This window comes from Bos indicus, chromosome X, assembly GCF_029378745.1.
Source record: "Bos indicus isolate NIAB-ARS_2022 breed Sahiwal x Tharparkar chromosome X, NIAB-ARS_B.indTharparkar_mat_pri_1.0, whole genome shotgun sequence".
Classification (NCBI taxonomy): Eukaryota; Metazoa; Chordata; class Mammalia; order Artiodactyla; family Bovidae; genus Bos; species Bos indicus.
In genome coordinates this window covers 107,191,422-107,215,390 of record NC_091789.1, presented here as the reverse complement: position 1 = coordinate 107,215,390, position 23,969 = coordinate 107,191,422, and the positions used below count along the sequence as shown (strand labels likewise).

The window sequence follows — 23,969 nt, the reverse complement described above, 5'->3', positions numbered from 1 at the left end:
TAGAGGTTAGTTAGTAGACAAAAATTTGTGTACATTTAATGCAGTGTTGTTTATTCTTCCTGAAAAAGCTGTTATTAAATCAATGGTTTCTCTTGTGATTATGGAATCATAGAATTAAGGAAATAAATTGTAACAAATTTTGCACTGTGTATATTAGATGGCTCCTTTATACAGGACAATATTTAAAGAAGTTTATCATATGTGAAGGGGAACAGAATAAATCACCCTAAAGTATGCCTCTTTGGAATAAGAATTATCTTGAGCTTATTATTTTTAAGAAACAGCAAGAGAAAGGCGAAGCTCTGAAAGCTGAGTAAAAGTCATTCTTGTAAAGGACATTTGGGGCTTTCCAGATGGTTCACTGGGTAAAGAATTTGCCTGTAATGCAGGAGACACAGGAGATGCAGGTTGAGATAAGGGTTGGATCCCTGGGTCAGGAAGATCCCCTGGAGAAGGAAATGGCAACTCACTCTAGTATTCTTGCCTGAAAAATCCCATGGACAAAGGAGCCTGGTGGGCTGTGGTCCAAAGGATCACAAAGAGTTGGACACCACTAAGCATGCATAGTTTGTTGTTGTTGTTGACAAGGGACATTTACAATGATAAGGGAAATCTCCATTGGTAAGGGTATCTCTCTGTCTGTGCCAGGAAAAGAAAGACTGTATCTAAAAGGCAAATCTCTGGAAACTTAACAATGGAGAAAGCATGAACTTAAGTCTGCATAACAACTGCAATGTCCTTTACTGTGCTTTGCCTGATAACCTCCCATAACTGGCTCACCCTGAGGCAGGAGACATGGGCCCCGCCCAAGGTAAAGCAATTGGTGATTCATTCTCTATTGACTCCAAGACAAGAATAGCAGGATAATTAAGGGAGGAGGCTGGGCCATGCCCGGACCACATATCTCTCATTCCTAAAGTCAGGAGACCACACATGAGCAGAAAAGTTCATTAAAGGTCATAGAGGAATGATGCTAACTAATGCCAGCCTACCCATTCATCTTTTTGGTAAAATCCATCCTGGCTAAGAGATGCATGTGCACAAATGGAAGGATCCTGAGATATACTAAATATGAACTGTGAACAAGGCAAATCAAAATGATTGGCCAAAGAAAACCTGGAAGAAATGCCCCATAAAAGTGATTTAAACTGCCACCATGGTGCAACTCAGGGAATCTCCCTCTGAATCTGCCCATGTCTACCCACATGTACTATACTCTTTTTCCTCCTAATAAATACTTTACTTACTTCACTATTTTCTGTTTCTGTGGAAATTCTTTGTAGAAATTCTGCAAAGGCAAAGGGCCAGGGCCTTTGTTACTCACCACGGGTCTAGTGGCTGGGATCTGGTGCTTTTATCACCAAATCCAACCTCAGTCTCTGGCTGGGAACCCAGGCCCTTCTCCAAGCAGTTTCAGGGTGAGGGCACCTGAGGTCACCCCCACCCCCAACATCTTTTGCCTTTAGCTGGAGCTAGTATTTAAGGTTGTGGCTTGGGCTATTTGGGAGAGTCACTCAGTTTTCCTAGTATCTCCCATGTATACAGGAGATAAACATGCTATTAAACTTGTTTGTTTTTCTCCAGTTAAGCTGTCTTTCATTACAGGAGGCATCTCTGCCAAGAACCTAGAAGAATACTGATAGTGGGTTGCCATTTCCTTCTCCAGGAGAGCTTCTCAACCCAGGGATCAAACCCGTGTCTCTTAGGTCTTCTGCATTAGCAGGTGGGTTCTTTACCACTAGCGCCACCTGAGAAGCCCCATACAGGAGGTAAACATGCTATTAAACTTGTTTGTTTTTCTCCAGTTAAGCTGTCTTTCATTACAGGAGGCACCTCAGCCAAGAACCTAGAAGGGTAAAGGGAAAATTATTTTCCTTCCCTGAACAGGCTCATTTACGAAAAATTCTAATAAATTTGAAATACAGAAATCATAGCCATCAATCATCAATACAACTAAAAATATATCATGTAACTATAAATATTATCACCCCTAATAATTATTATGAGGTGAAGAAATGTTAAAATACAAAAAATAAGTATAAAATTTAATAAAATTTAGAGGTACAAATCTGTAAGATACAAGCAAACCTATAACCTTAAGAGAATTTAAAAACAGCTAACTCAGGTAAATGTACTAACTCAGTGATTCTCAGCCTTCTCAGCTTCTCATTAGGAACTGAAAAAAAACAAACACCACACTCAAGCCTAAATAAATTAAATTGAAATCTTGGAAGCAATTAAAAAGGTCATTAGTATTTTCTTAAAGCTCTACAAGTAATTCTGAAATGCATTCACTATGAGCAATGGATTGAACAAAAATATTTGAAAATTTGTCATTAGGAAAATAAAGCAAAAAAGGATAAAAGCACAAATAGATATATTTAAAAGGAAAAAACAACTGTAATAAGTAAATCCAAAAGAGATTTTTTAATAAATAGGTAATATTCTAGTGTGTGGATGTGTGTGGGGGGGGGGGTGGGGTGGGAATTTCCTTTACCCTTCTAGGTTCTTCTGACTGGTCTAAAGAATTAAATTGAAATGAGAAAAATTAACAGGGAAAAAAAACAAATTTTATTAGGTACATATAGGGGCTTCATAAGAATATAAAGCCCAAGGACATCAGGCAATTGAAGCTTGTATGCCCTCTAAAAGAAAGAAAGATGTAGGGGTTTAGGTGGCTTCCCCTGTGGCTCAGCTGTAAAAGAATCTACCTGCAATGCAGGAGACGCAAGTTCAATCCCTGGGTTGGGAAGATGCCCTAGAGAAAGGCATGGCAACCCACTCCAGTATTCTTGCCTGGAGAATCCCATGGACAGAGGAGCCTGGCGGGCTACAGTCCATATTGTTGCAAAGAGTCAGACATGACTGAAGCAACTTAGTATGCATGCATGCAAAGGGGTTTAGGACTTCAAAGAGGAGGAAGGTAATTCACAAGAAGATGAAAAAAGCAAATGTTCTGTAAACAAACATTTGCTGGGCCATACAGAAACAATGGGACACAGAGAGGAATTGTAACCAACACTTTGCTAGATTTTTCCCTGTCTCCCTTCAAGGAATAGGTCCTCTATCTAAGTTTTTTTACTCAGTTGGGGGAAGGCCAAAGGTTCTTCTTGAGTCTTTTGGGCCTTGACTGCTTTCAGCTCAAAATAAACTTTATGCCAAAGGTGGCAAATTTTGCTCCCTGCACTAGCAAAGATAATAAAGAAAGAATGTAATAACATAAAATCAGAAATGCAATAGTGTATTACAGAGAGGTGTAATAAATTATAAGATAGACATTATCTTATTATGTCATTCAAGCTTTTATGAAAATAAATTTTAAAGCCACAGTAAGTGATTTTCTGTAAGAATTGTGAAGTATCAAAACACAATAGCCAAGTGAGAAATTTAAAAATTACAAAACAATTGCCCCAACAAAGGCTCCAACCAGGATGATTTACTAATGGATTCTTTCAAGCTTTCAAAGAAAAGAAAATCACAACTTTATATAACTCCCCTAGGATAACAAAAACGCTGGAAAGCCACAAAGGTGAATTTCAATGCCTAACAGACAAGCCATAAAAAAAAAGTTAACTCTGGAGCAACAGTTCTCACCGTGGCTTCACATTAGAATCACCTGTAGAGCTTTATCAAATCGTGATGTTTGGGCCACATCCACATCTATACACACCCACACACAATGAAATCAGGATGCCTCAGACTGAGCCCAGGTATAAGGGATTTTAAAGCTCCCCAAATGATTACAGTGTGCAAGCCAAGGTTGAAAACTACTGCTCCAGAGCAATTTCACTACTTAATGATTTATAGAGCAAAGATCCTAACTAAAATACAAGCAAACAAAGTTCAGGAGTCCATAAGAGTTATAAGCCAACTACACAAAAAGCAGCTTTTTCCTCACAGATGCAAAGATGTTTCCAAATAAAGAAGTAAGAGCAAATATATAATGATCTCACACTGTTTCCCACCACATACATTTTAAAATTTGAGCAATTCCTTAACAGGATTAAAAAGCATCTGTTTTAAAACAATAGCCTAAACTTTCAGTACTATATTTAACTATGTGTCTACCACAATCAGAAACAGAAACAAAAATGCCCCTACCAACACCATGATTTAATATTTTTTTAGGCATCCTGGACAAGGTAAGAAGTACAAAGAAAGTACAAAGTACAAGAAAGACACAAAGGTGTCATTATAAGGAGACATAATAATGGCACAGGCAAATGCTGAAAAACTACGGATAAATAAAAGATTTTAACATAACCACAACTGAACCAAAAATATCCTTATGTACTAGCAATGCTGCTGCTGCTGCTAAGTCACTTCAGTCATGTCCGACTCTGTGCGACCCCATAGAGGGCCTGAAAATACAGTGGAAGGACAAAATAGGTTCACAATAAATAAAAAATTAAAAAATTACAAATAGTTTTAATGAAAACTCTGTGACCTAGATATAACTCTAAAAATATTTACTAAAATATATAGAACATGACAAAAAATAGGACAGGTGAAGTATATTCTGGATAAACACACTGAAATAACATATTTCAAGTGGATATTTCATTGGTGTTTTGCAAGGACTTGAAAACATGATTCTAATTTCATCTGATAAAAATAAACAGGTCAGCCTATTAAGGATAATTATGAAAATTAAACATAATGTAAAAGACATAACTCTCCCAGATCTTATACCTTACTATTATGCCTCGATTATTAAAAGTGTAAAACCAGAGTAATAAGAGACATACTAATGTGTAGAAAAGAATAGATGGTCTGGAAATAGGCTCTATTGAAAAGTTGAAGTTGAAAGTGAACTCGCTTAGTCGTGTCTGACACTTTGCGACCCCATGGACTGTAGCCTACCAGGCTCCTCTGTCCATGGGATTTTCCAGACAAGAGTACTGGAGTGGATTGCCATTTCCTTCTCCAGGGGATCTTCCCAATCCCGGGATAGAACCCAGGTCTCCCACATTGCAGGCAGATGCTTTACCATCTGAGCCACCAGGGAAATGTCTTACATATAGGAATTTAGCACATGATGAAAGAGGAGTCATATTACTAAGTTTAAAAAGTACTAACGTAGTAAAGTATCAATGTATATCTCCACCTAAAATAAATTATAACCCAAAATAAATACCAGACAGATTATAAGATTAAATATAAAATATCGGTTCCTTTCACCCTCCAAAAAAAGTGTGTATGTGTCAAAGCCCTTAAAGAGAGGATGACCATTTCACAGTTATGAAAAAAAGAGAAAATGATGACAGAAAAATATTAAAATTTAACTACAAAAATAAGTTACTTCAATGGGCTAAAATACAAATTAAAAACAAGCAACATACAAATTAAAAATTGTAGGAAATATGACAAAAGTTTATTTCATTAAAAATTTCTAATTAATTTTTAAAAGATCCTAAAAAGGAATAAAAATATGTGACCCATGGCGGATTCATGTTGATGTATGGCAAAACCAATACAATATTGTAATTAACCTCTAATTAAAATACGCAAGTTAAAAAAAAAAAGAAAAACAATTTAAAATGTACCACGGTCAATATTAAAAAAGGAAAACATTCACTCAAAAATTATCAGATAAGAACAAATTATTTGGCTGGGCGGGAAGGACGGCGCGGTGGACTGGTGGCTCGGAGCGGCGGGCGACATGTTCCGGGCACCAGACAGCGAGGGCGGTAAAAAATTAAAAAAAAAAAAAAAAGAACAAATTATTTGTGAGGCACTAGTTTTGTTTGTTTCTATTAAATGAGCCTGGTAGGATTATTCATTACCTGCTGCTGCTGCTACTGCTAAGTCGCTTCAGTTGTGTCCGACTCTGTGCGACCCCATAGACGGCAGCCCACCAGGCTCCGCCGTCCCTGGAATTCTCCAGGCAAGAACACTGGAGTGGGTTGCCATTTCCTTCTCCAATGCCTGAAAGTGAAAAGTGAAAGGCAAGTCGCTCAGTCGTTTCCAACCCTCAGCGACCCCATGGACTGCAGCCTTCCAGGCTCCTCCGTCCATGGGATTTTCCAGGCAAGAGTACTGGAGTGGCGTGCCATTGCCTTCTCCGTATTCATTACCTACGAGATTTTAAATTATTAAAGTTATTCTGAGGTACTGTGACGCTATGAGGAGCCATTTTAAAATTCCTACACTTTGTCTAACTCCATTTTTGGGCATGCAGCCCCGAAGAAACAAACCAAAATATGGAGAAACATATGGCGCAAGGATATTATTTGCAGCATCTTTTTTAATTATAGAAAAAAATAGAGCAGGGAAATTACAGATCTAACAAGAAGGGAAGGATTTGGTGAATTATGGCACATCTACGTATTCTATGGAATATTCTGAAAGCACTAGTATAATGTTTTTAAAAACGATGCAGCAGTAAGAGAAATGCTTAGGCTACAAAAAAACACTGAGTGGAAAAAAAAGGACTGAAATGATAATAGGCTACGATTATAACTACGTTTTCAAAGTCATGTATGTTTAGACTATGTTTTTAAAAACCGTAATTACATTTTTTTTATTTTTTAAAAAAATTAAGTGTTAGAAAAACAAAAAGCCAGTAATGGCTCCAATGGCGGCAGCTCCAGGCAGGCTGGCTGGGACACAGGATGTGGGGGGAGGAGCAGCTGTTGGGCGGAGGGAACAGACCTGAGGTAGAGGCAGAAAGGTGGAGCCCAGCTTGGGGGGAGTGCTTCCGGTGGCCAGGGCTGGTGGGCAGGACGATCTGTGCCCTTCCCCCACCCTTCTCCAGCACACTGGGTTCGGCCCTGCTCTCCTTCACTCCATCGGCCAAATGGACTTCTAGGCCACCAGGCCAGCTCAAGGGCGCCTCTGTGGGGTCCCTAAAGCACCTTGCAGTCTTTTGGAGGGCTCTGATATCTCTCGAGGGCCTCGTATTCCAAACCAAACGGAAGCGCTTTCTAGTCACCGGAAGTGCTTTGACGCCCGGAAGTAGATCCGTAGGGGCGGGGGAAAGTGGTCCGTGATCCGTGAGGCACGCTGTGGCTTCGGGGTTCGGACGCCATACCCGGCTGTCGGTGAATCTTGGATCTTTGTGACTTTTCCAAATACCTTTGAGATCACGAACTCAGTGGAAGGACCTTGACATCACCAGAACACTGAGAACTGGGACAGGCGAGTGAAAGAAAGGAGAGCAGAGCGGTCCCGAAGCCGCGGAAGCGGCGCAAGTTCAGCGCTAAGGTAGGATCCCCCAGCAAACGTGGATCCTCTGGCGTCCCAGTGACGTGGCCCCCTCCAGCTGGCCAGCTTAGAACTCTGTATTACGTCCCGGGGAGTCTAGCAGCCCCGAGGACCTAAAAGTCCAGAAGGACATTCTTGTGGCCTTCAAGCCGAGGTTTCCTGGGGCTCATCCTACCAGGGAATTCCTCCTCCTACCCTTCCCGTTCCTCACGCTCCAGTGTGGGTAGAAAAGCCTCCAAAGACTACTGATTTGGAGTACTTGAGGTTCTTCTCATCTTTGGAATCGTCTTAGCGCCATCCGCATTTGTTCTGCTAGCTTTCTAGAAGAAATGGCTTCTCTAAAGGATGCTAAGGTTAATCCCAAAAACAGTTCCTGTGACTCTGCAAACGCAGAATTTGCAGCCGTAGCTGACGGTCAAAATACTAAGACTGAGGAAGCAAATGGCGGACAGAGAAAGCAGGGTAGTCAGCAAGACCAAAGCTCATCAGTGGTCGACTTGAAGGCAATTCAGGGCGTCCCGGAACCATCAATGCCAGGAGAGGCTGCCACTAGTACAAAAGGGAGTGCAGCAGAGCAGCCCAGTCCTGGAGAAAGAGGAGCCAGCTGTATCCCCTGCTCTGGTCCTCACGGAAAAACGTCAGCCTCAGAGGTTGGAGTGGAGAATAGAGAGATTAGAGGCGTCTGTGACAAAAGAATGATGACACAGCCTGAGCAGAAGCCACTTGGTGACCCAAAGTCATTCTTTTCTGAAAAAGGCTCTTCTGCCCAAAAATTTCCAGACAGCCATGACCATTCTTCAGAAATACCAAAACATCAAAATTGGGGTGTGGTAACTGAGCACCCTTCTTCAGGATGTGACTGGTCTGATTTGGGTGAGGTTCCTACGTTGGGATTCCCTCAGGAAGAGCCAGTCTCACTCAGTCTGGCAGAAACTTCAAAGCCTCCATTCTTCACAACTGAGCAGGTTACCTACTGGCCTAATTGGTACGGTGGCCCTTGGCATGACTCTGCCAGCTACTGGCCCAGCAGTTCCAAGCCTCCTTGCTATTCTTCCATGGGCCATAGCATCAGCAGCAGCAGCACATACCTGGCTGGAAGGAGCAGCCAGAGCTACTGGAGTGATTATTCCTCTAGTTTTCTAGTATCCTCCTCAGACTGGTCCAGAGAGTGGATGGCATCAGAAGGTCAGTCTCCAAGTTCTCGTTCATTTCTTTTCTCTAGAGGTTCAGAAACCAAGGTGAAGGAGTGGAGATGGCATCTCCAAGAGGAGATCCCACCACATCATCAGGGAGAATATGCATATTATTACCTGCCAAAGAGCCAGTGGGAACAAAGCCTAGAGGTGGGTTTCATTGATACCCACCTGCAAAAGCACCGTTGGAAACAAAGCCTAGAGGGTTTCATTGATACCCATTGTCACCTGGAAATGCTGTTTTCCAGGCTGTGTTTCAGAGGGACCTTTGGCAGGTTCAGAGAAGTTTATAGTCGCTCCTTCCCTAAGGAATTTCAAGGCTGCATCTCCGATTTCTCTGATCCTCGCACACTAAACAATGGTCTATGGGAGGAGATGTTGAAAGATAATATGACTTGGGGGGCCTTTGGCTGTCACCCCCATTTTGCAAGTGGCTACAATGACATCCAAGAAAGAAACATTTTGCAAGCCTTACGGCACCCCAAGGCTATAGCATTTGGAGAAATTGGCTTGGATTATTCCTATAAGTGCAGCACACCTATCCCAGAGCAGCACAAGATATTTAAGAAGCAGCTACAGCTGGCCGTGTCTCTAAAGAAGCCCATAGTGCTCCACTGCCGAGAAGCTGACAGTGATCTGCTGGGCATCATGAAAAAATTTGTGCCCTCTGACTACAAGATCCATAGGCATTGCTTCATTGGTAGTTACCGAGTCATCGAGCCTCTTCTTAACTACTTTCCCAACATGTCCGTGGGCTTCACAGCAGTCCTGACCTACCCTTCTGCCTGGGAAGCCCGGGATGCTCTGAAAAATATCCCACTGGAAAGAATCCTTGTGGAAACCAACTCTCCCTACTTCCTCCCAAATGGGGTTTCTAAAAGGTATTGCCGGTATTCCCATCCAGGTCTGGCCCTGCATACGATTGAAGAGATTGCCAAAATCAAAGATCAGTCGATCTCTCACACCTTGGTTACCATACGAAAGAACACTAGTCGTGTCTACAATATTTAAGCAGAGAGGGCACAGTCAGGAGTCTTCCAGAAAAGAAAGACCAGCATCCTGACAACACAAACATAGACTTGGTTTGAACTCTGCCTGTGTCCCAGGTCAAGGAGGTGTTTGGCAAGCCCATTGGAACAGAAGAAACCAGAACAGGATGTTCTCCTCAAAACCTCTTCGTAAGACTTCTGCTTCTGGCTGGTAGGGTGGGGTGCAGTGGGATGGGAGGAGGGCTAAGGGAACTATCCTTAATGTTATTAGGGGTTTCCTCCTAGCCCAGTTGTGCCAGGGTAGTCCGTAAAGAAGATAGAGTTCCATAGGGTTCAAGTTCGCTAATCCAAATCCTTGTTCTCTGCAGCCTGTGTTTTTGAGCAATTGGTGACTAAAGTCACCCTCCTGTCTTAAAAAAGGGGGGGAGGGCAAGGAATGTTGAATTTTAGAAATAAGCTAGGTGACTTGTTCTGTTTATTGCCAAAATCTATTTGTTATTATAGGAGTTCTATAATCCCTATGGGTTGTTGTTAAATTCTTAAATTTGTGACTGTTCAACTTGCAATTTCTTTCTAAAGATAAACTAACAGTATCGTTTCATCTAAGAGGAAATAGGTTTAGATAAAAATGAGTTAATAGTCATAATAAGGGTGGGGGGGACTGTCGGGTAGCTTAGAATGACAGGAGCCAAACTGGTGGAATCTTAAAACCACTGAGATGGGTTTTGACTCTGAACTGAACTTCCTCACAACACTTGGATAACTGTAAAGCTCTTCAGATAACCAGCATTTAATAGCAATTCTTCATTCAAATTGCTCTGATTCTTTACAAAGGCAAATGTATAGCACTTAGAAAAATCATTCTCCAGAAGGGCAGAAACAAAGAAGAGCTTCAGCTGCCCACTTGGCAAACAGCAGTCCTCCTTGAGAAATTAAAATGAACCCACATTTTAGGGAAAACATTTGAATTAGGAAATTTAATTTTGCCAGCCAAAGCACATACTTAAGTCTAGGAGTCCCATTACTGGATGAGAAATTCCATTTTTAAAATGGAAAATCACTTTTGAAAACTAAATCAATGAAAAGAGGCCTAGCATACTCCAGACTTCTCTAGTTTCCTTTGTGCCTGTTTATGAGGATCCAGAAAAATCAGCTGGCTCTTCACCATCTGGTTCTCAGTTCAGAAGTCTCCTCCACAGAGAAGCCCTCCCTGACCACCAGTTTGTAAGTGTTCACCTCACCTAAGAGGAAAAAAATCCTTGGTTTACTATTTTGATTTCATTCTAGCACTTAGCCTTGTTTGAGATTGTATTGTTAATATAATGTGTTCATTGGTTATCTTCCCCACTAGGTTGTAAGTTTACATGCTTGTGATTCTCCTTCACACTGTATATACACCTGATGTTAGAAGAGTGCCTGGAATAGAGCAGGCACTCAGCAAAGATTTCTTGGAATAATGTGAATGAATAACTGACTTTATTAACAACTGGCAGTAAATGATAATACCTGAGCAAAGGGGCAGATACTAGTAAGAGACTAGAAAATTAAGCCATCCTAGTCTAGCACTCCTGGTTAATTTACAAGACAAGGCAAGGTTGAAAAGCCACGTATACTCTGCCAGTAGATGTCATCGATAATAAAAGGAATAAATAAAAAAGATCGAGCCCTACCAGGGACTTGACAGTTCATATTTCCTATGAATAATACTGAGTATAGCATAGATTTCTTCTTTGCTGGGAATCTAGTCATTTGAGAAAAAGAAAGCTGTAGCTAAAGAGCTTCGCTTTGCTTAGAACAAAAGAAGTTGATGCAATGTTAAAGGTGCGATTTAATTACATTTTGCAAGACAGAAAACATTCAAAAATTAAGCCAGTGTTTTGAGTTAGGAAGGTTTTTTTTTTTTTTTTTTTCCATTTAATGTATGCTTTAGATAGACATTGTTCACAGTGTGTCCCTCAACCCACTGGAGCCCTGAGCTTTTGATAAACAATTTTAGGAAAGTGGGTTCCATGGACACACATATTTGGTAAATAATGAGTTGTACAAAGTTTCTCAGATTTCTTTTTATCTCACATGTTCTGTGATATACCAACACGAGCCACAAATACTCAAGACGGTGTTTCTTAAAGTTGTGCTGTGCTTAGTTTAGTTGCCCGTTGTGTCTTTGTGACCCCACGGACTGTAGCGCGCCAGGCTCTTCTGACCATGGGGATTCTCCAGGCAAGAATACTGGAGTGGGTAGCCTATCCCGAAATGGCAGCCCACTGCAGTATTCTTGCCTGGAAAATCCCATGGACAGAGGAGCCTGGTGGGCTATAGTCCATGGGATTCCAAATAGTCAGGTGTCTGAGCACACATGCATGCACAGCACAATTCAGTGAGCTCAAGTTCTTTAGAAACACAGGGAAACACAGCCTTAGTCACACTCTTGCTGTTGTGATGCCCTTATCACACTTTGTACAAATCTCTGCTCATGACGTTCTAACATCCTCTGTCATTTACCTTTCTCACAACATAAGCTCTGTGGAGAACACAGTGTCATCAATGTGATCCTAGCAAAGTGACATTACCAAGTGGGCACTTTAAAAACAAGTGTAAATGAATGTTTACATTTGTAAGCATAAAATCAGTAAGACAAATAGGATATACACATATTAAAATTAAAGTTCTGTTCCAAAAAAAGGATCTTTTTACATGGAGAAAATACTTTTCTTAACCTGCTCGTCTCCCTCTACATTTTTGATGACAAATGCATAGACTATACTCTGCAGTGTTTCTAACATGTGAGAGCTTTGCCATTATTTCTTTAGGAATGGAAGTGAGCAATAGTCTTTTCTGAGTGTAGTATATCCAGAGTGGCAGAAGTCAAAAATCACAATCTTCCTTTTACTTATTTCATGAAAGCAGTAAAGAACACTTTATCTGTTAATGTTACTAGTTAAAAATTAATAGAAAAAAAATAATGAAAAACAAGAAAAAAAATGAAAAAAACCCACAAAACAAAAACAAACATCATGATCCAGATGTGCAAAATTTGAGCCGTTTGTAAGTCGTTTTCTACTAAAGTCATAGATAGTTCATTGAGTTGTAGAGATAGATTATTTAGCATTCATATTTGTATGGCACTTGGTTTGTCTACTGTCCTGTTCTGGAAGTTCAGAGAGCCATGAAGACAGCCAGGGATCTAGAATTTCAATTTGTCATGTGGTCCCTGGGCCATCAGTCAGTCCAGAGTCACCAGGTCTCTCATGCCCATTAATGGGCTGGGCTCCCTGAACCTTGGCAGTCCTTTCACACTGCACATCAATATTTCGCTTCACTTAAATTTTAGAAAGGCAGTTAATTCTATCTTTAAAGCTCAAAAGGAACAAATTGCCCACTTTGTCTTGAGAGATGGGAGGATTCTGTTTCTTCAGCTGGTCTTTATTCGTATCTGACATCAAAATGAGTACCTGCTTATTGTGGAATTTTTGAGACTACTAAAGAGCACAAACAGGGGGAAAAAGTTCAAAATCCTACTACTAGGAAACAGTTTAACAACTGAAGTAGCTCTCTAGAGGTTTCCCCTAACATTTCCATAGTTTTGGCCAATTCCAGCATTGTACTCCTTGAGTCAGCTTTACTAATTAGTATTTACTATAAAATTCATTTCACATCATAATTAGCATAAGCAGTGCATTTTACTTCCTCTGAGTTTGTGATTTAAATACATTATTTTGTGTATTATGGTTTGCTTTCCTGAGCAACAAACTAGAAGTGTGTTAATTCTGTTGTATGTTTTTAAGACTCAACTCTTTGATCTCTTGTTCAAATCTTTTCTGCTTACTGATTTATAAAATGCTGCTTTTAAGTTTGTTTTTTCCTTCAGTTCTTGGGTATCTGTTTTTTTTTTTTTTTGGTACTTTTTTCTAATGCCTTACGTTTAATTTGGGGGGAAAAGATAAAAGTATTCAATACCACAGATTTGCTTTAATTATAACTCTGCTATATCGATAGGATTTTTTATTTTAATGTTTATTTTCCCACTAAAAATTAATACATATGCATTACACAAATATGAAAATAGGAACAGAAAGAAGTATAGGATATTTCCACTACCCAAAACCCACTGTTTTATTAATGTCTTTTCTTAACATAATTGTGATTCTATGTCAAATTACATATACTTTTAAAAAAAATTGTATTTTCCTTATTATGCCAAATTATATATATATATTTTTTAAATGCATATGTTTTCATGCCCATACTCACTGAAGATTTATATGCCATAAAATCCCACCACCAATCTATATACAATTTCATGTATATGTTGATTAAGCAGAGTTAAAGAAGGAATATTTACAGGTTCGAGAGATTTCAATTCTATTCATTGTTTTTAATTTGTAAAGAATTGTCAGTTCAAGTGTTAATTCCAAAAATTAACATCTATTGGAACAATGCCCTCGAATGGACAAAAATAATGTATTTTTTTCTTTTTATATCCCTATCTTGCATTTGTCATTTTACTGTTTATTGTGCTTTTATCTTTAAATAAACATTTAAAATGCTTACAATCTGTTTTCAACTTTATTTATATTTTGTAATTTACTCATAAGTTTGTTTCCGTTGCTTACCACTAACCCTTTCATTTTATGACTTCCCCCAAGGTTGAACCATTTAATTTGCTTTATGATTGGCTGGAGTTCAAGCAACTTTCTCAGGAAAAGATTGTGGATGGCATGTTTATGAGAAATCATGTATCTGAGAAAATCTTTCTGCTGCTTTCATTAATAATACCTTGGCTGAGTCTAGAACTTTTGGGTCACATACATTTTCCTCTAAAAGTTAGAGACACTGCTTCACTGTCTCCTGGCATTTAATTTGCATAGCATTCTGATGTCAACTTCTCTTTATTTGGAGGGTTAAACTACTTTTTCTCTCAGGATGTTAGGTAATTTCTTTGCATTGCCGTTGAAATTAACATTAAAAAATGCCAGACTATATCTGCTTATTGGTTTCTCTTTTATTATTTTCTCTGGTACACACTAAGCATTCAGTCTAGCTGAGAAAGTTGGTTTTGTCGGCTGCCGTCTCAGGTCACACAGAGTTGGACACGACTGAAGTGACTTAGCAGCAGCATAGCACGCTTAATTGATTTGATTGCTTTTAATCTAGCTTTTAATTCTTTAGGAGCAACTGTCTATATTATAGGAGCTCCACCTTTTGTCCAGCCTTTCATTACCTATCTCACTGCTCTCATATCTAACCTTTTCCTCTGCATTCTGGGAGAATTTTTCAAGTTTGCCTCTTCCATATCATTTTCTCATTTCTTTTCTTTCTTTTCTTTTCTTTTTCTTTCTTTTTTTTTTTTTTTACTATATATAGTGCTTTTTAGTTTCCTCACATTGTTTTCCTTCTTTAGTGAACGCCCTTTGCCTTTTCACCTACAGGCTCATTCAGCAATATTTTAAATGTATTCTCTTGTTCTCTTGTCTCCTTCTAACCTTCACTTCAGTTTGCTTTAACCACTTTGTTTCATATACTTCTTTCCACTTAATAGGAAGCACAAAGCAAATTATCAAAAATATTCATTTTCTTATGGGAAACATCTTTTTAAAATAAATATTTGTCTTCCTCTGCCCCTTAAATACTATGTTCTTCTCCATTTATGTTACAGAGCCTTTTCAGAAACCTTCTCTTGGGTTTCTTTGTTCATTCTTGAATAAAGAGCAGTGTATCTAGACTGATGTTTTTCTAAAACTAGGGTGGGCAGGTCTTCTTTCCTTCCTTCACTGCCAATTCCAGTGTTCTAATTCCTCCTGTCAGTGGGAAGCTGGTTGATAGAAATTCATACACAGCCTATTAAAAGAAGCAGGGGCCATGGAGAGTCCCTGCAGGAAAAACTTCAGGTTTTTCCATGAAAAAATTTTATAAATTGACCGACTTCCACTCTGGGAACAGAGCTTGTATAGCCAGTCCTTCATGTTCATTGCCTGCCACATCAGAGAAACGCCCTAATGTAGGGACTGCTTTTTCCCGCAGTGTGACTATTACTGAGGGGGCCTCCTAGTAACACTCTTAATCCATCAATAGCTATGAAAGTAAGCCCAGTGGAAGTCCCTACAGATTGTCAGAACCGCCCAACTCCATTCTTGTCACTTCCTCAGGAAGTGAAATTTCACATTGGTTTTGGTATAATTCTTAAAAATGACCACCTGCACTGTATCCAGTTGAAATCCGTCACCATTTGCAGCATGAAGATGGAACTTCTCCCTGGCCTCCAACACTATTATGGACTCTCCACTGCTTGTCAGCCTTTTGGCTAAGATGAAGTGTGACTTCTCCATATTTAAAAATTTTGCAGTCATTTTATTTGGGATTGCGAAGATGGAGATGTTCATCTAAATATCAACGCCCAAGTTATAACCTCACTCCAAATTCTCATTTTTTCCTCATTTCTTTTTTGATAAATTTATGTTCCTATGGACACTGTGTTCAAATAGGCAGATCTTATTTTAGAAAATTCAAGTTATACAAATCTGAATCTCATTTAGCTGAACATAAGAGATGGTCAATAAAGGTAAATTCAATAACTAAATAAAAATACAAACTAGAGAAAGATAATTTCTACAAATTTTTATATTATAAAAATATAATCAATTTATGCTCCAATTTTCTTTTTTTTTTTTTGGTCTGATGGAATTTATTTTTTAATATAAATTTATTTATTTTAATTGGAGGCTAATTACTTTACAATATTCTTTTGGTTTTGCCATACATTGACATGAATCCACCATGGATGTACATGTGTTCCCCATCCTGAACACCCTTTCCACCTCCCTCCCCATACCATCCCTCTGGGTCATCTCAGTGCACCAGCCCCGAGCACCCTGTATCATGCATCGAACCTGGACTGGCAGTTCATTTCACATATGATAATATACATGCTTCAATGCCATTCTCCCAAATCATCCCACCCTTGCCCTCTCCCACAGAGTCCAAAAGACTGTTCTATACATCTGTGTGTCTTTTGCTATCTTGCATACAGGGTTATCGTTACCATCTTCCTAAATTCAATATATATGCGTTATTATACTATATTGGTGTTTTTCTTTCTGGCTGACTTCACTCGTATAATAGGCTCCAGTTTCATCCACCTCATTAGAACTGATTGAAATGTATTCTTTGTAATGGCTGAGTAATACTCCATTGTGTATATGTACAACAGCTTTCTTATCCACTCGTCTGCTGATGGACATCTAGGTTGCTGCCATGTCCTGGCTATTATAAACAGTGCTGTGATGAACACTGGGGTACATGTGTCTCTTTCAATTCTGGTTTCCTTGGTGTGTATGCCCAGCAGTGGGATTGCTGGGTCATATGGCAATTCTATTTCCAGTTTTTTTAAGGAATCTCCACACTGTTCTCCATAGTGGCTGTACTAGTTTGCATTCCCACCAACAGTGTAAGAGGGTTCCCTTTTCTCCACACCCTCTCCAGCATTTATTGCTTGTAGACTTTTGGATAGCAGCCATTTTGACTGGCGTGAAATGGTACCTCATTGTGGTTTTGATTTGCATTTCTCTGATAATGAGTGATGTTGAGCATCTTTTCATGTGTTTGTTAGCCATCTGTATGTCTTCTTTGGAGAAATGTCTGTTTAGTTCTTTGGTCCATTTTTTGATTGGGTCATTTATTTTTCTGGAATTGAGCTACAGGAGTTGCTTATATATTTTTGAGATTAATTCTTTGTCACTTGCTTCGTTTGGTATTATTTTCTCCCATTCTGAAGGCTGTCTTTTCACCTTGCTTATAGTTTCCTTTGTTGTGCAGAAGCTTTTAATTTTAATTAGGCCCCATTTGTTTATTTTTGCTTTTATTTCCAAAACTCTGGGAGGTGGGTCATAGGGGATCCTGCTGTGATGTATGTCGGAGAGTGTTTTGCCTATGTTCTCCTCTAGGAGTTTTATAGTTTCTGGTCTTACATTTAGATCTTTAATCCATTTTGAGTTTATTTTTGTGTATGGTGTTAGAAAGTGTTCTAGTTTCATTCTTTTACAAGTGGTTGACCAGTTTTCCCAGCACCACTTGTTAAAGATATTGTCTTTTCTCCATTGTTAACAAGTGGTGCTGGGAAAACTGGTCAACCACTTGTAAAAGAATGAAACTAGAACACTTTCTAACACCATACACAAAAATAAACTCAAAATGGATTAAAGATCTAAATGTAAGACCAGAAACTATAAAACTCCTAGAGGAGAACATAGGCAAAACACTCTCCGACATACATCACAGCAGGATCCCCTATGACCCACCTCCCAGAGTTTTGGAAATAAAAGCAAAAATAAACAAATGGGGCCTAATTAAAATTAAAAGCTTCTGCACAACAAAGGAAACTATAAGCAAGGTGAAAAGACAGCCTTCAGAATGGGAGAAAATAATACCAAACGAAGCAAGTGACAAAGAATTAATCTCAAAAATATCCAGCAACACGACTGAGCGACTTCACTTCACTTTTTAGGTCCTTGTTAAACCTTTCTTGCATCTTCTCAATCCTTGTCTCCAGCCTATTTATCTGTAACTCCATTTTGTTTTCAAGATTTTGGATCATTTTCACTATCATTATTTGGAATTCTTTATCAGGTAGATTCCCTATCTCTTCCTTTTGTTTGGTTTGCTGAGCATTTATCCTGTTCCTTTACCTGCTGGGTATTTCTCTGCCTCTTCATCTTGTTTATATTGCTGTGTTTGGTGTGGCCTTTCCGTATTCAATGGCTTCCCTGGTGGCTCAGATGGTAAAGTGTCTGCCTGCAGTGCAGGAGACCCAGGTTCGATTCCTGGGTCAGGAAGATCCCCTGGAGAAGGAAATGGCAATCCACTCCAGCACTCTTGCCTGGAAAATCCCACTGATGGAGGAGCCTGATAGGCTACAGTCCATGGGGTCGCAAAGAGTCAGACATGACTGAGCAACTTCACTTTCACTTTCCATATTCTGGCAGTTTGTGGGGTTCTCTTTATTGTGGAGTTTCCTTACTGTGGGTGGGGTTGGACGGGTGGCTTGTCAAGGTTTCCTGGTTAGGGAAGCTTGTGTTGGTGTTCTGGTGGGTGGAGCTGATTTCTTCTCTCTAGAGTGCAATGAAGTGTCCAGTAATGAGTTATGAGATGTCATTGGGTTTGGTGAGACTTTGGGCAGCCTGTATATTGAAGCTCGGGGCTATGTTCCTCTGTTGCTGGAGAATTTGCGTGGTATGTCTTGCTCTGGAACTTGTTGGCCCTTGGGTGGAGCTTGGTTTCAGTGTAGGTATGGAGGCATTTGATGAGCTCCTATCGATTAATGTTCCCTGGAGTCAGGAGTTCTCTGGTCTCAGGATTTGGAGTTAAGCCTCCTGCCTCTGGTTTTCAGTCTTATTCTTACAGTAGCCTCAAGGTTTCTCCATCTGTCACTTCCAGGGTGGTTCCCTCTATTTTAGCTTCTTCTGTTTGCTGGTCTCTTCAGTGTCTAATTTCTGCCCTGACACAAGGAGGCGGTGGTGGACACTTTTTTAGGCTCACTTGTTTGGTCGTGCTGTGGGGAGGGAGGAACACTGCAAACAAATATCACTGGCGTGTGTGGGGAGTGCTCACAGTGTCTCAGCCACACTGGGTTTACCCCTGCTCACGGCGTGTGTGCTTTCCCTGTCTACACTGTTTAGCCTCTAAGTTGTTCTGCTGGGAACTGCCTGAGGCCGGCCCTGGGTTGTATGCACTTCCCAGGTCTAAGCCACTCAGGTTCAGGTTCTCGGGTACGCCTCAAAGGTGCAAACTCGGTTGGGCCTGCGTTTTGTGCCCTTCCCAGGTCCGAGCAGCTCAGGTGACCAGGTGTTTGGTGAGCGCAGTCACTGCGATTTATCACCTCCCCCGTCCCTGCTGCTCAGTTTTCTGGGTGTACAACCAGCACACCTTCTCAGGCGGATGTCGACTGTCCAGAATCCCAAGAAGTCTTGGTTAGCAATGAAGCCTGCTTGCAGTTTGGTATAGGATGCCTCTCTGGGGCCGCAACTGCCCCCTTCTGGCTCTGGCTGCCCTCACCTGCCTGTCTCTGGTGGGGGATGGGCCAGTCTGCAGCCAGCTAGCTCTGCTCAGTCCTTTTTTCTGTGAGCTGGCCTGGAGGTGTCTTAGGTTAGGGGTTTTCACTGGATAGCTATCCCACAGTCTGGTTTGCTATCTCAAGTTAGTTCCCTCAGATTTCCCTCGGGGCATTCAGGCCTGGTCCTTACTCTAAGCAATGCAGCCTGTGGCTCCCTGCCCAGCCCCCGCACTGCTAGTTGCAGATGCGGGCATCTGAGCTGCTTCTCCAGTGGGAGTTACCATTGGGCATGTAATCTCTGGGTTTTAATTATTTTTCCTCCCAGTTATGCTGCCCTCTGAGATTCCAAGGCTCGTCACAGACTCGCCAGTGAGAGTGTTTCCTGGTGTTTGGAAACTTCTCTCTTTTTTAAGACTTCCTTCCCAGGACGGATCTCCGTCCCTACCTCTTTTGTCTCTCTTTTTATCTTTTATATTTTTTCTACCTCCTTTTGAAGACAGTGGGCTGCTTTCCTGGGTGCCTGATGTCCTCTGCCAGCATTCAGAAGTTGTTTTGTGGAATTTACTCAGCGTTCAAATGTTCTTTTGATGAATTTGTGGGGGAGAAAGTGGTCTCCCCGTCCTATTCCTCCACCATCTTAGGACCGCCCTATGCTCCGATTTTCGTGACTAAATATAGGGTGGGTTTAAAATGAAATGCACCTACATGGACAGGATAAGCCTTCATCAAACTTATTTTTACTTGTCTGTTTCTTCTTTTTTTTTTTTCCCTCATTCACAGTATTATTTTATTTTATTTTTATTTTTTTAATTTTATTTTATTTTTAAACTTTACACTATTGTATTAGTTTTGCCAACTATCGAAATGAATCCGCCACAGGTATACCCGCGTTCCGCATCCTGAACCCTCCTCCCTCCTCCCTCCCCTACCCTCCCTCTGGGTCGTCCCAGTGCACCAGCCCCAAGCATCCAGTACCGTGCATCGGACCTGGACTGGTGACTCGTTTCATACATGATATTATACATGTTTCAATGCTATTCTCCCAAATCTCCCCACCCTCTCCCTCTCCCACAGAGTCCATAAGACTGATCTATACATCGGTGTCTCTTTTGCTGTCTCGTACACAGGGTTATTGTTACCATCTTTCTAAATTCCATATATATGCGTTAGTATACTGTATTGGTGGTTTTCTTTCTGGCTTACTTCACGCTGTATAATAGGTTCCAGTTTCATCCATCTCATTAGAACTGATTCAAATGTATTCTTTTTAATGGTTGAGTAATACTCCATTGTGTATATGTACCACAGCTTTCTTATGTATTCATCTGCTGATGGGCATCTAGGTTGCTTCCATGTCCTGGCTATTATAAACAGTGCTGCGATGAACATTGGGGTACACGTGTCTCTTTCCCTTCTGGTTTCCTCAGTGTGTATGCCCAGCAGTGGGATTGCTGGATCATAAGGCAGTTCTATTTCCAGTTTTTTTTTTTTTTTTTTTCTATTTCCAGTTTTTTAAGGAATCTTCTTGAGACCTGATTTTATGGTGCATAAAGGGGGGGGGAAGGGGAGAAAAAGATGGTGGAGGAGTAGATGGAGGTGGAGTACATCTCTCTCCTCAGATATATCAGAAATACACCTTCAGACACAGACGTGCATGCAGAGTAGAAGCTGAGAGCGGACAAGAGTACCTGACCAGTGGAAAAGAATATACAGAACCATCCAAAACTTGGTAGGATGAAGGAACTGGGGAAAAACAGGAGTGTTAGTATAAAGGGACCTGCCCTCAGCGGGTGGGGGAACTGAAGCAGGGGTCCAATCCCCAAATTGGGGCAACTGTATGAATCAGAGGAGAAATATTTAAGGCTGAGAGTGAAACAGCTGATCTGTGGCACCCTAAATGGAATGAGAATCAGACAGTCCTTGCCACAGCCATACATACCCAGAACAGGAATACAAGTCTCCTGGAAGGGGCAGTGTCTGGGAGCTGGAGTTTAGGGATTGTGGAACAATCCCAGGGCAAGGGCTGCTGTTGACTGCAGAGAGACGGATTGAGGGGATGTGAGGGAGGAGATCATGGTGGAAAATGCCTGTGGAGGAAAGCCAGGCACCCATGGAGGCAAGGCCATACTGCTAAGTCATGCATAGTGGTTGGAGCTATCACCATAGCCTCTCTTCCCCAGCTCAGGCCAGCATCTGCAGTTGAACAATAGAGAGGCTGGCCCATCAAATGCCTGATGCAGTGAACTGCAGAGTAGGACCCCACCCAGAGTGACCCCTTAAGTGCCTGATGCACCAATCTTCAGAGTAGGACCTCAGCCAGGGGGGCCCCCTCTATGTGCCTGAATGGGCAGAGCTACAGAGAAAGACTGGCCAAAGAGGCCTTCTGATCAACAGCTACAAAAGACTGGAAAAAAGACTCATACGGCCATAACACCTGTGGCAGAGGCAGTCCGTGTCCCTGCACACTTGGAGCCACTGGGGTCCCCACAAGCCAAACAGCTGTACCAACTTCACGCTCAACTCTCACTGGGCCAGAGCTACCACAGGCAAAAAAAAGTCTTGTGTCTATGCGTGTAGGGTCACTTCGGTCGAGTCCAACTCTGTATAACCCTGCAGGCTGTGGCCTGCCAGACTTCTGTGTCAGAAAAGAGGTTCTCCGGAAAAGAATACTGGAGCGTATTGGCTAATACTGGTTGCCATACCCTTCTAGAGCACTATATTTCCTGCTGCCCTAGCTGCCAACACCCCCTGAGTACCTGGTTCCACCAGAACCCCTACAACCCAAGCAGCTGCACAACCTCCAAATATGGCCCTCAGGGGCAAACCCAAGTCCTCCAAGGCAGCCCCAGGAGCAAACCCTAGTGGACGACCCATATCCAGAGGTGGAAATTGAAACCCAGGGGCAGTGTGGCTAAGAAAGAAGACCCAAAACCTTCCCACCAGCTGTAAAAGCTACAGATTAAATCCACACAATTAACTAAGCAGACTCTGTGTCTATGGAATATATAAAAGGCCAATGAGAGTTCCCACAAAAGAAAATGCACTAGCCCTGATAACTGTGGACAATGGAGGCAGGAACACACAGGAGTAGGACCAGATTAGAATCTGAGCTGCCTCCATAGCAGGTCCAGAGATCAGCAGAGTATTGGAGGGCATCCTAGAGAGTTAAGATGGACTGTGACTCTCAGCGAGGGAAAGGACTGACAGCAGTAACTCAAGAAAAACATTTATTATTCTTATTTTTTTACTTGTTTTGTAAATTCTTTCAGATTTTTTTTTCTTTTCTTCCCCCCCGTTGTAGATTTTATTGGCATGAAGAAATCCAATTAAGTTTGAGCTTTTTTTTTTTTGCCTCAGTCACATTTTTTATTGTCATAAACCTGTGCCTCTATTTTGGGCTTTTTCAGTTCTGTGGAGTTTTCCTCATTTTTTCTTTTCTCTTTTTTAATTTTAGTTTTTAATGTTTAAACCTATTATTTTTTCTACATTTATTCTTTTGTTTGTTTTTTTTCCTACTGTTCTTTACGCTTTGCAGTTAATCTTTAATGTATATAAATCTACTTTATCTACCTCTATTTAAATTGCATGTCTGTTCTTTCTTTCTTTTCTTTCTCTCCTTTCCTCTCTAACATATTTGTTAGTTTTATTTTCATTATTTATTCCCTAATTGGCACCTTGCTTTAGTTTTGTTTTCCAGTTTGTGCTCTAATTAGTTGTGTCCTGGTAGATATAATTTTTGCTTTCCTTTGTTCGCTGGGTCAATCTATTGTACTTTATATTTGTTGGACTGTTTTGATTTTGCCTAGGGGTGTATATGTATATGTGTATATTGAGTCACACTTTCTATTATTGTTATAAGCCTCTGCCTCTACACTGGGCTTCTGCAGTTCTGTGGAATTTTCTTTTTTTTCTTTCTTTTTCCTTTTTTTTTTTCTTTTCCCTTTTTTATAATTTTAATTTTTTAAACCTATTATATTTTTTTCTACACTTATTCCTTTGTTTACCTTTCCTACTGTTCTTTTCCCCTGAGAGTTAATCTTTAACGTATAAATCTTCATCTACCTCTATTTAACTTTACATATCTATTCTTTCTTTCTTTTCCTTCTTTCCTTTCCTCTCAACATATTTATTAGATTTGTTTTCATTGCTTTATTCTCCACTTGGCACCTTGCTTTAGTTTTGTTTTCCAGTTTGTGCTTAAGTCAGTTTTGTTCTTAACTGGTACATATAATTTTTTATTTCCTTTGTTCGCTGGGTCAATATACTGTACTTTATTTTTGTTGGACTGTTTTCACTTTGCTCATGGGTGTATATGTAAATGTGTAAATTCCATTATTTTAATTATTATCTGCCTGATTTTGTAACTGTCATTGGCCTGGGATTCATCTTTGGTTTCTCATTTTTGGATATTTGTTTTAATCTCACTTAATGCCATAAGAAACCGCTTGTGGCATCTTCATTCCTGACCAGAGATGAAGCCTTGAGCCTTTGGAGTGGGAGCACTGACTCCAAGACCCTAGACTATCAGAGAACTAA

At 40.6% G+C, this 23,969-nt stretch overlaps 1 protein-coding gene, 1 non-coding gene and 1 pseudogene across 3 annotated transcripts in view; 2 read left to right on the top strand and 1 right to left on the bottom strand.

Annotated features, from left to right (window-relative positions):
* Positions 1–23,969, bottom strand: part of EFHC2 (EF-hand domain containing 2) — a 237,858-nt gene that overhangs the window by 144,574 nt on the left and 69,315 nt on the right. The gene's annotated exons all lie outside the window — the stretch shown is intronic.
* On the top strand, positions 6,439–13,264 carry LOC139181014 (putative deoxyribonuclease TATDN2 pseudogene; annotated as a pseudogene).
* TRNAC-GCA (transfer RNA cysteine (anticodon GCA)) lies at positions 18,145–18,217 on the top strand. Its single transcript has one exon. It is a non-coding gene; the product is annotated as a tRNA-Cys (tRNA).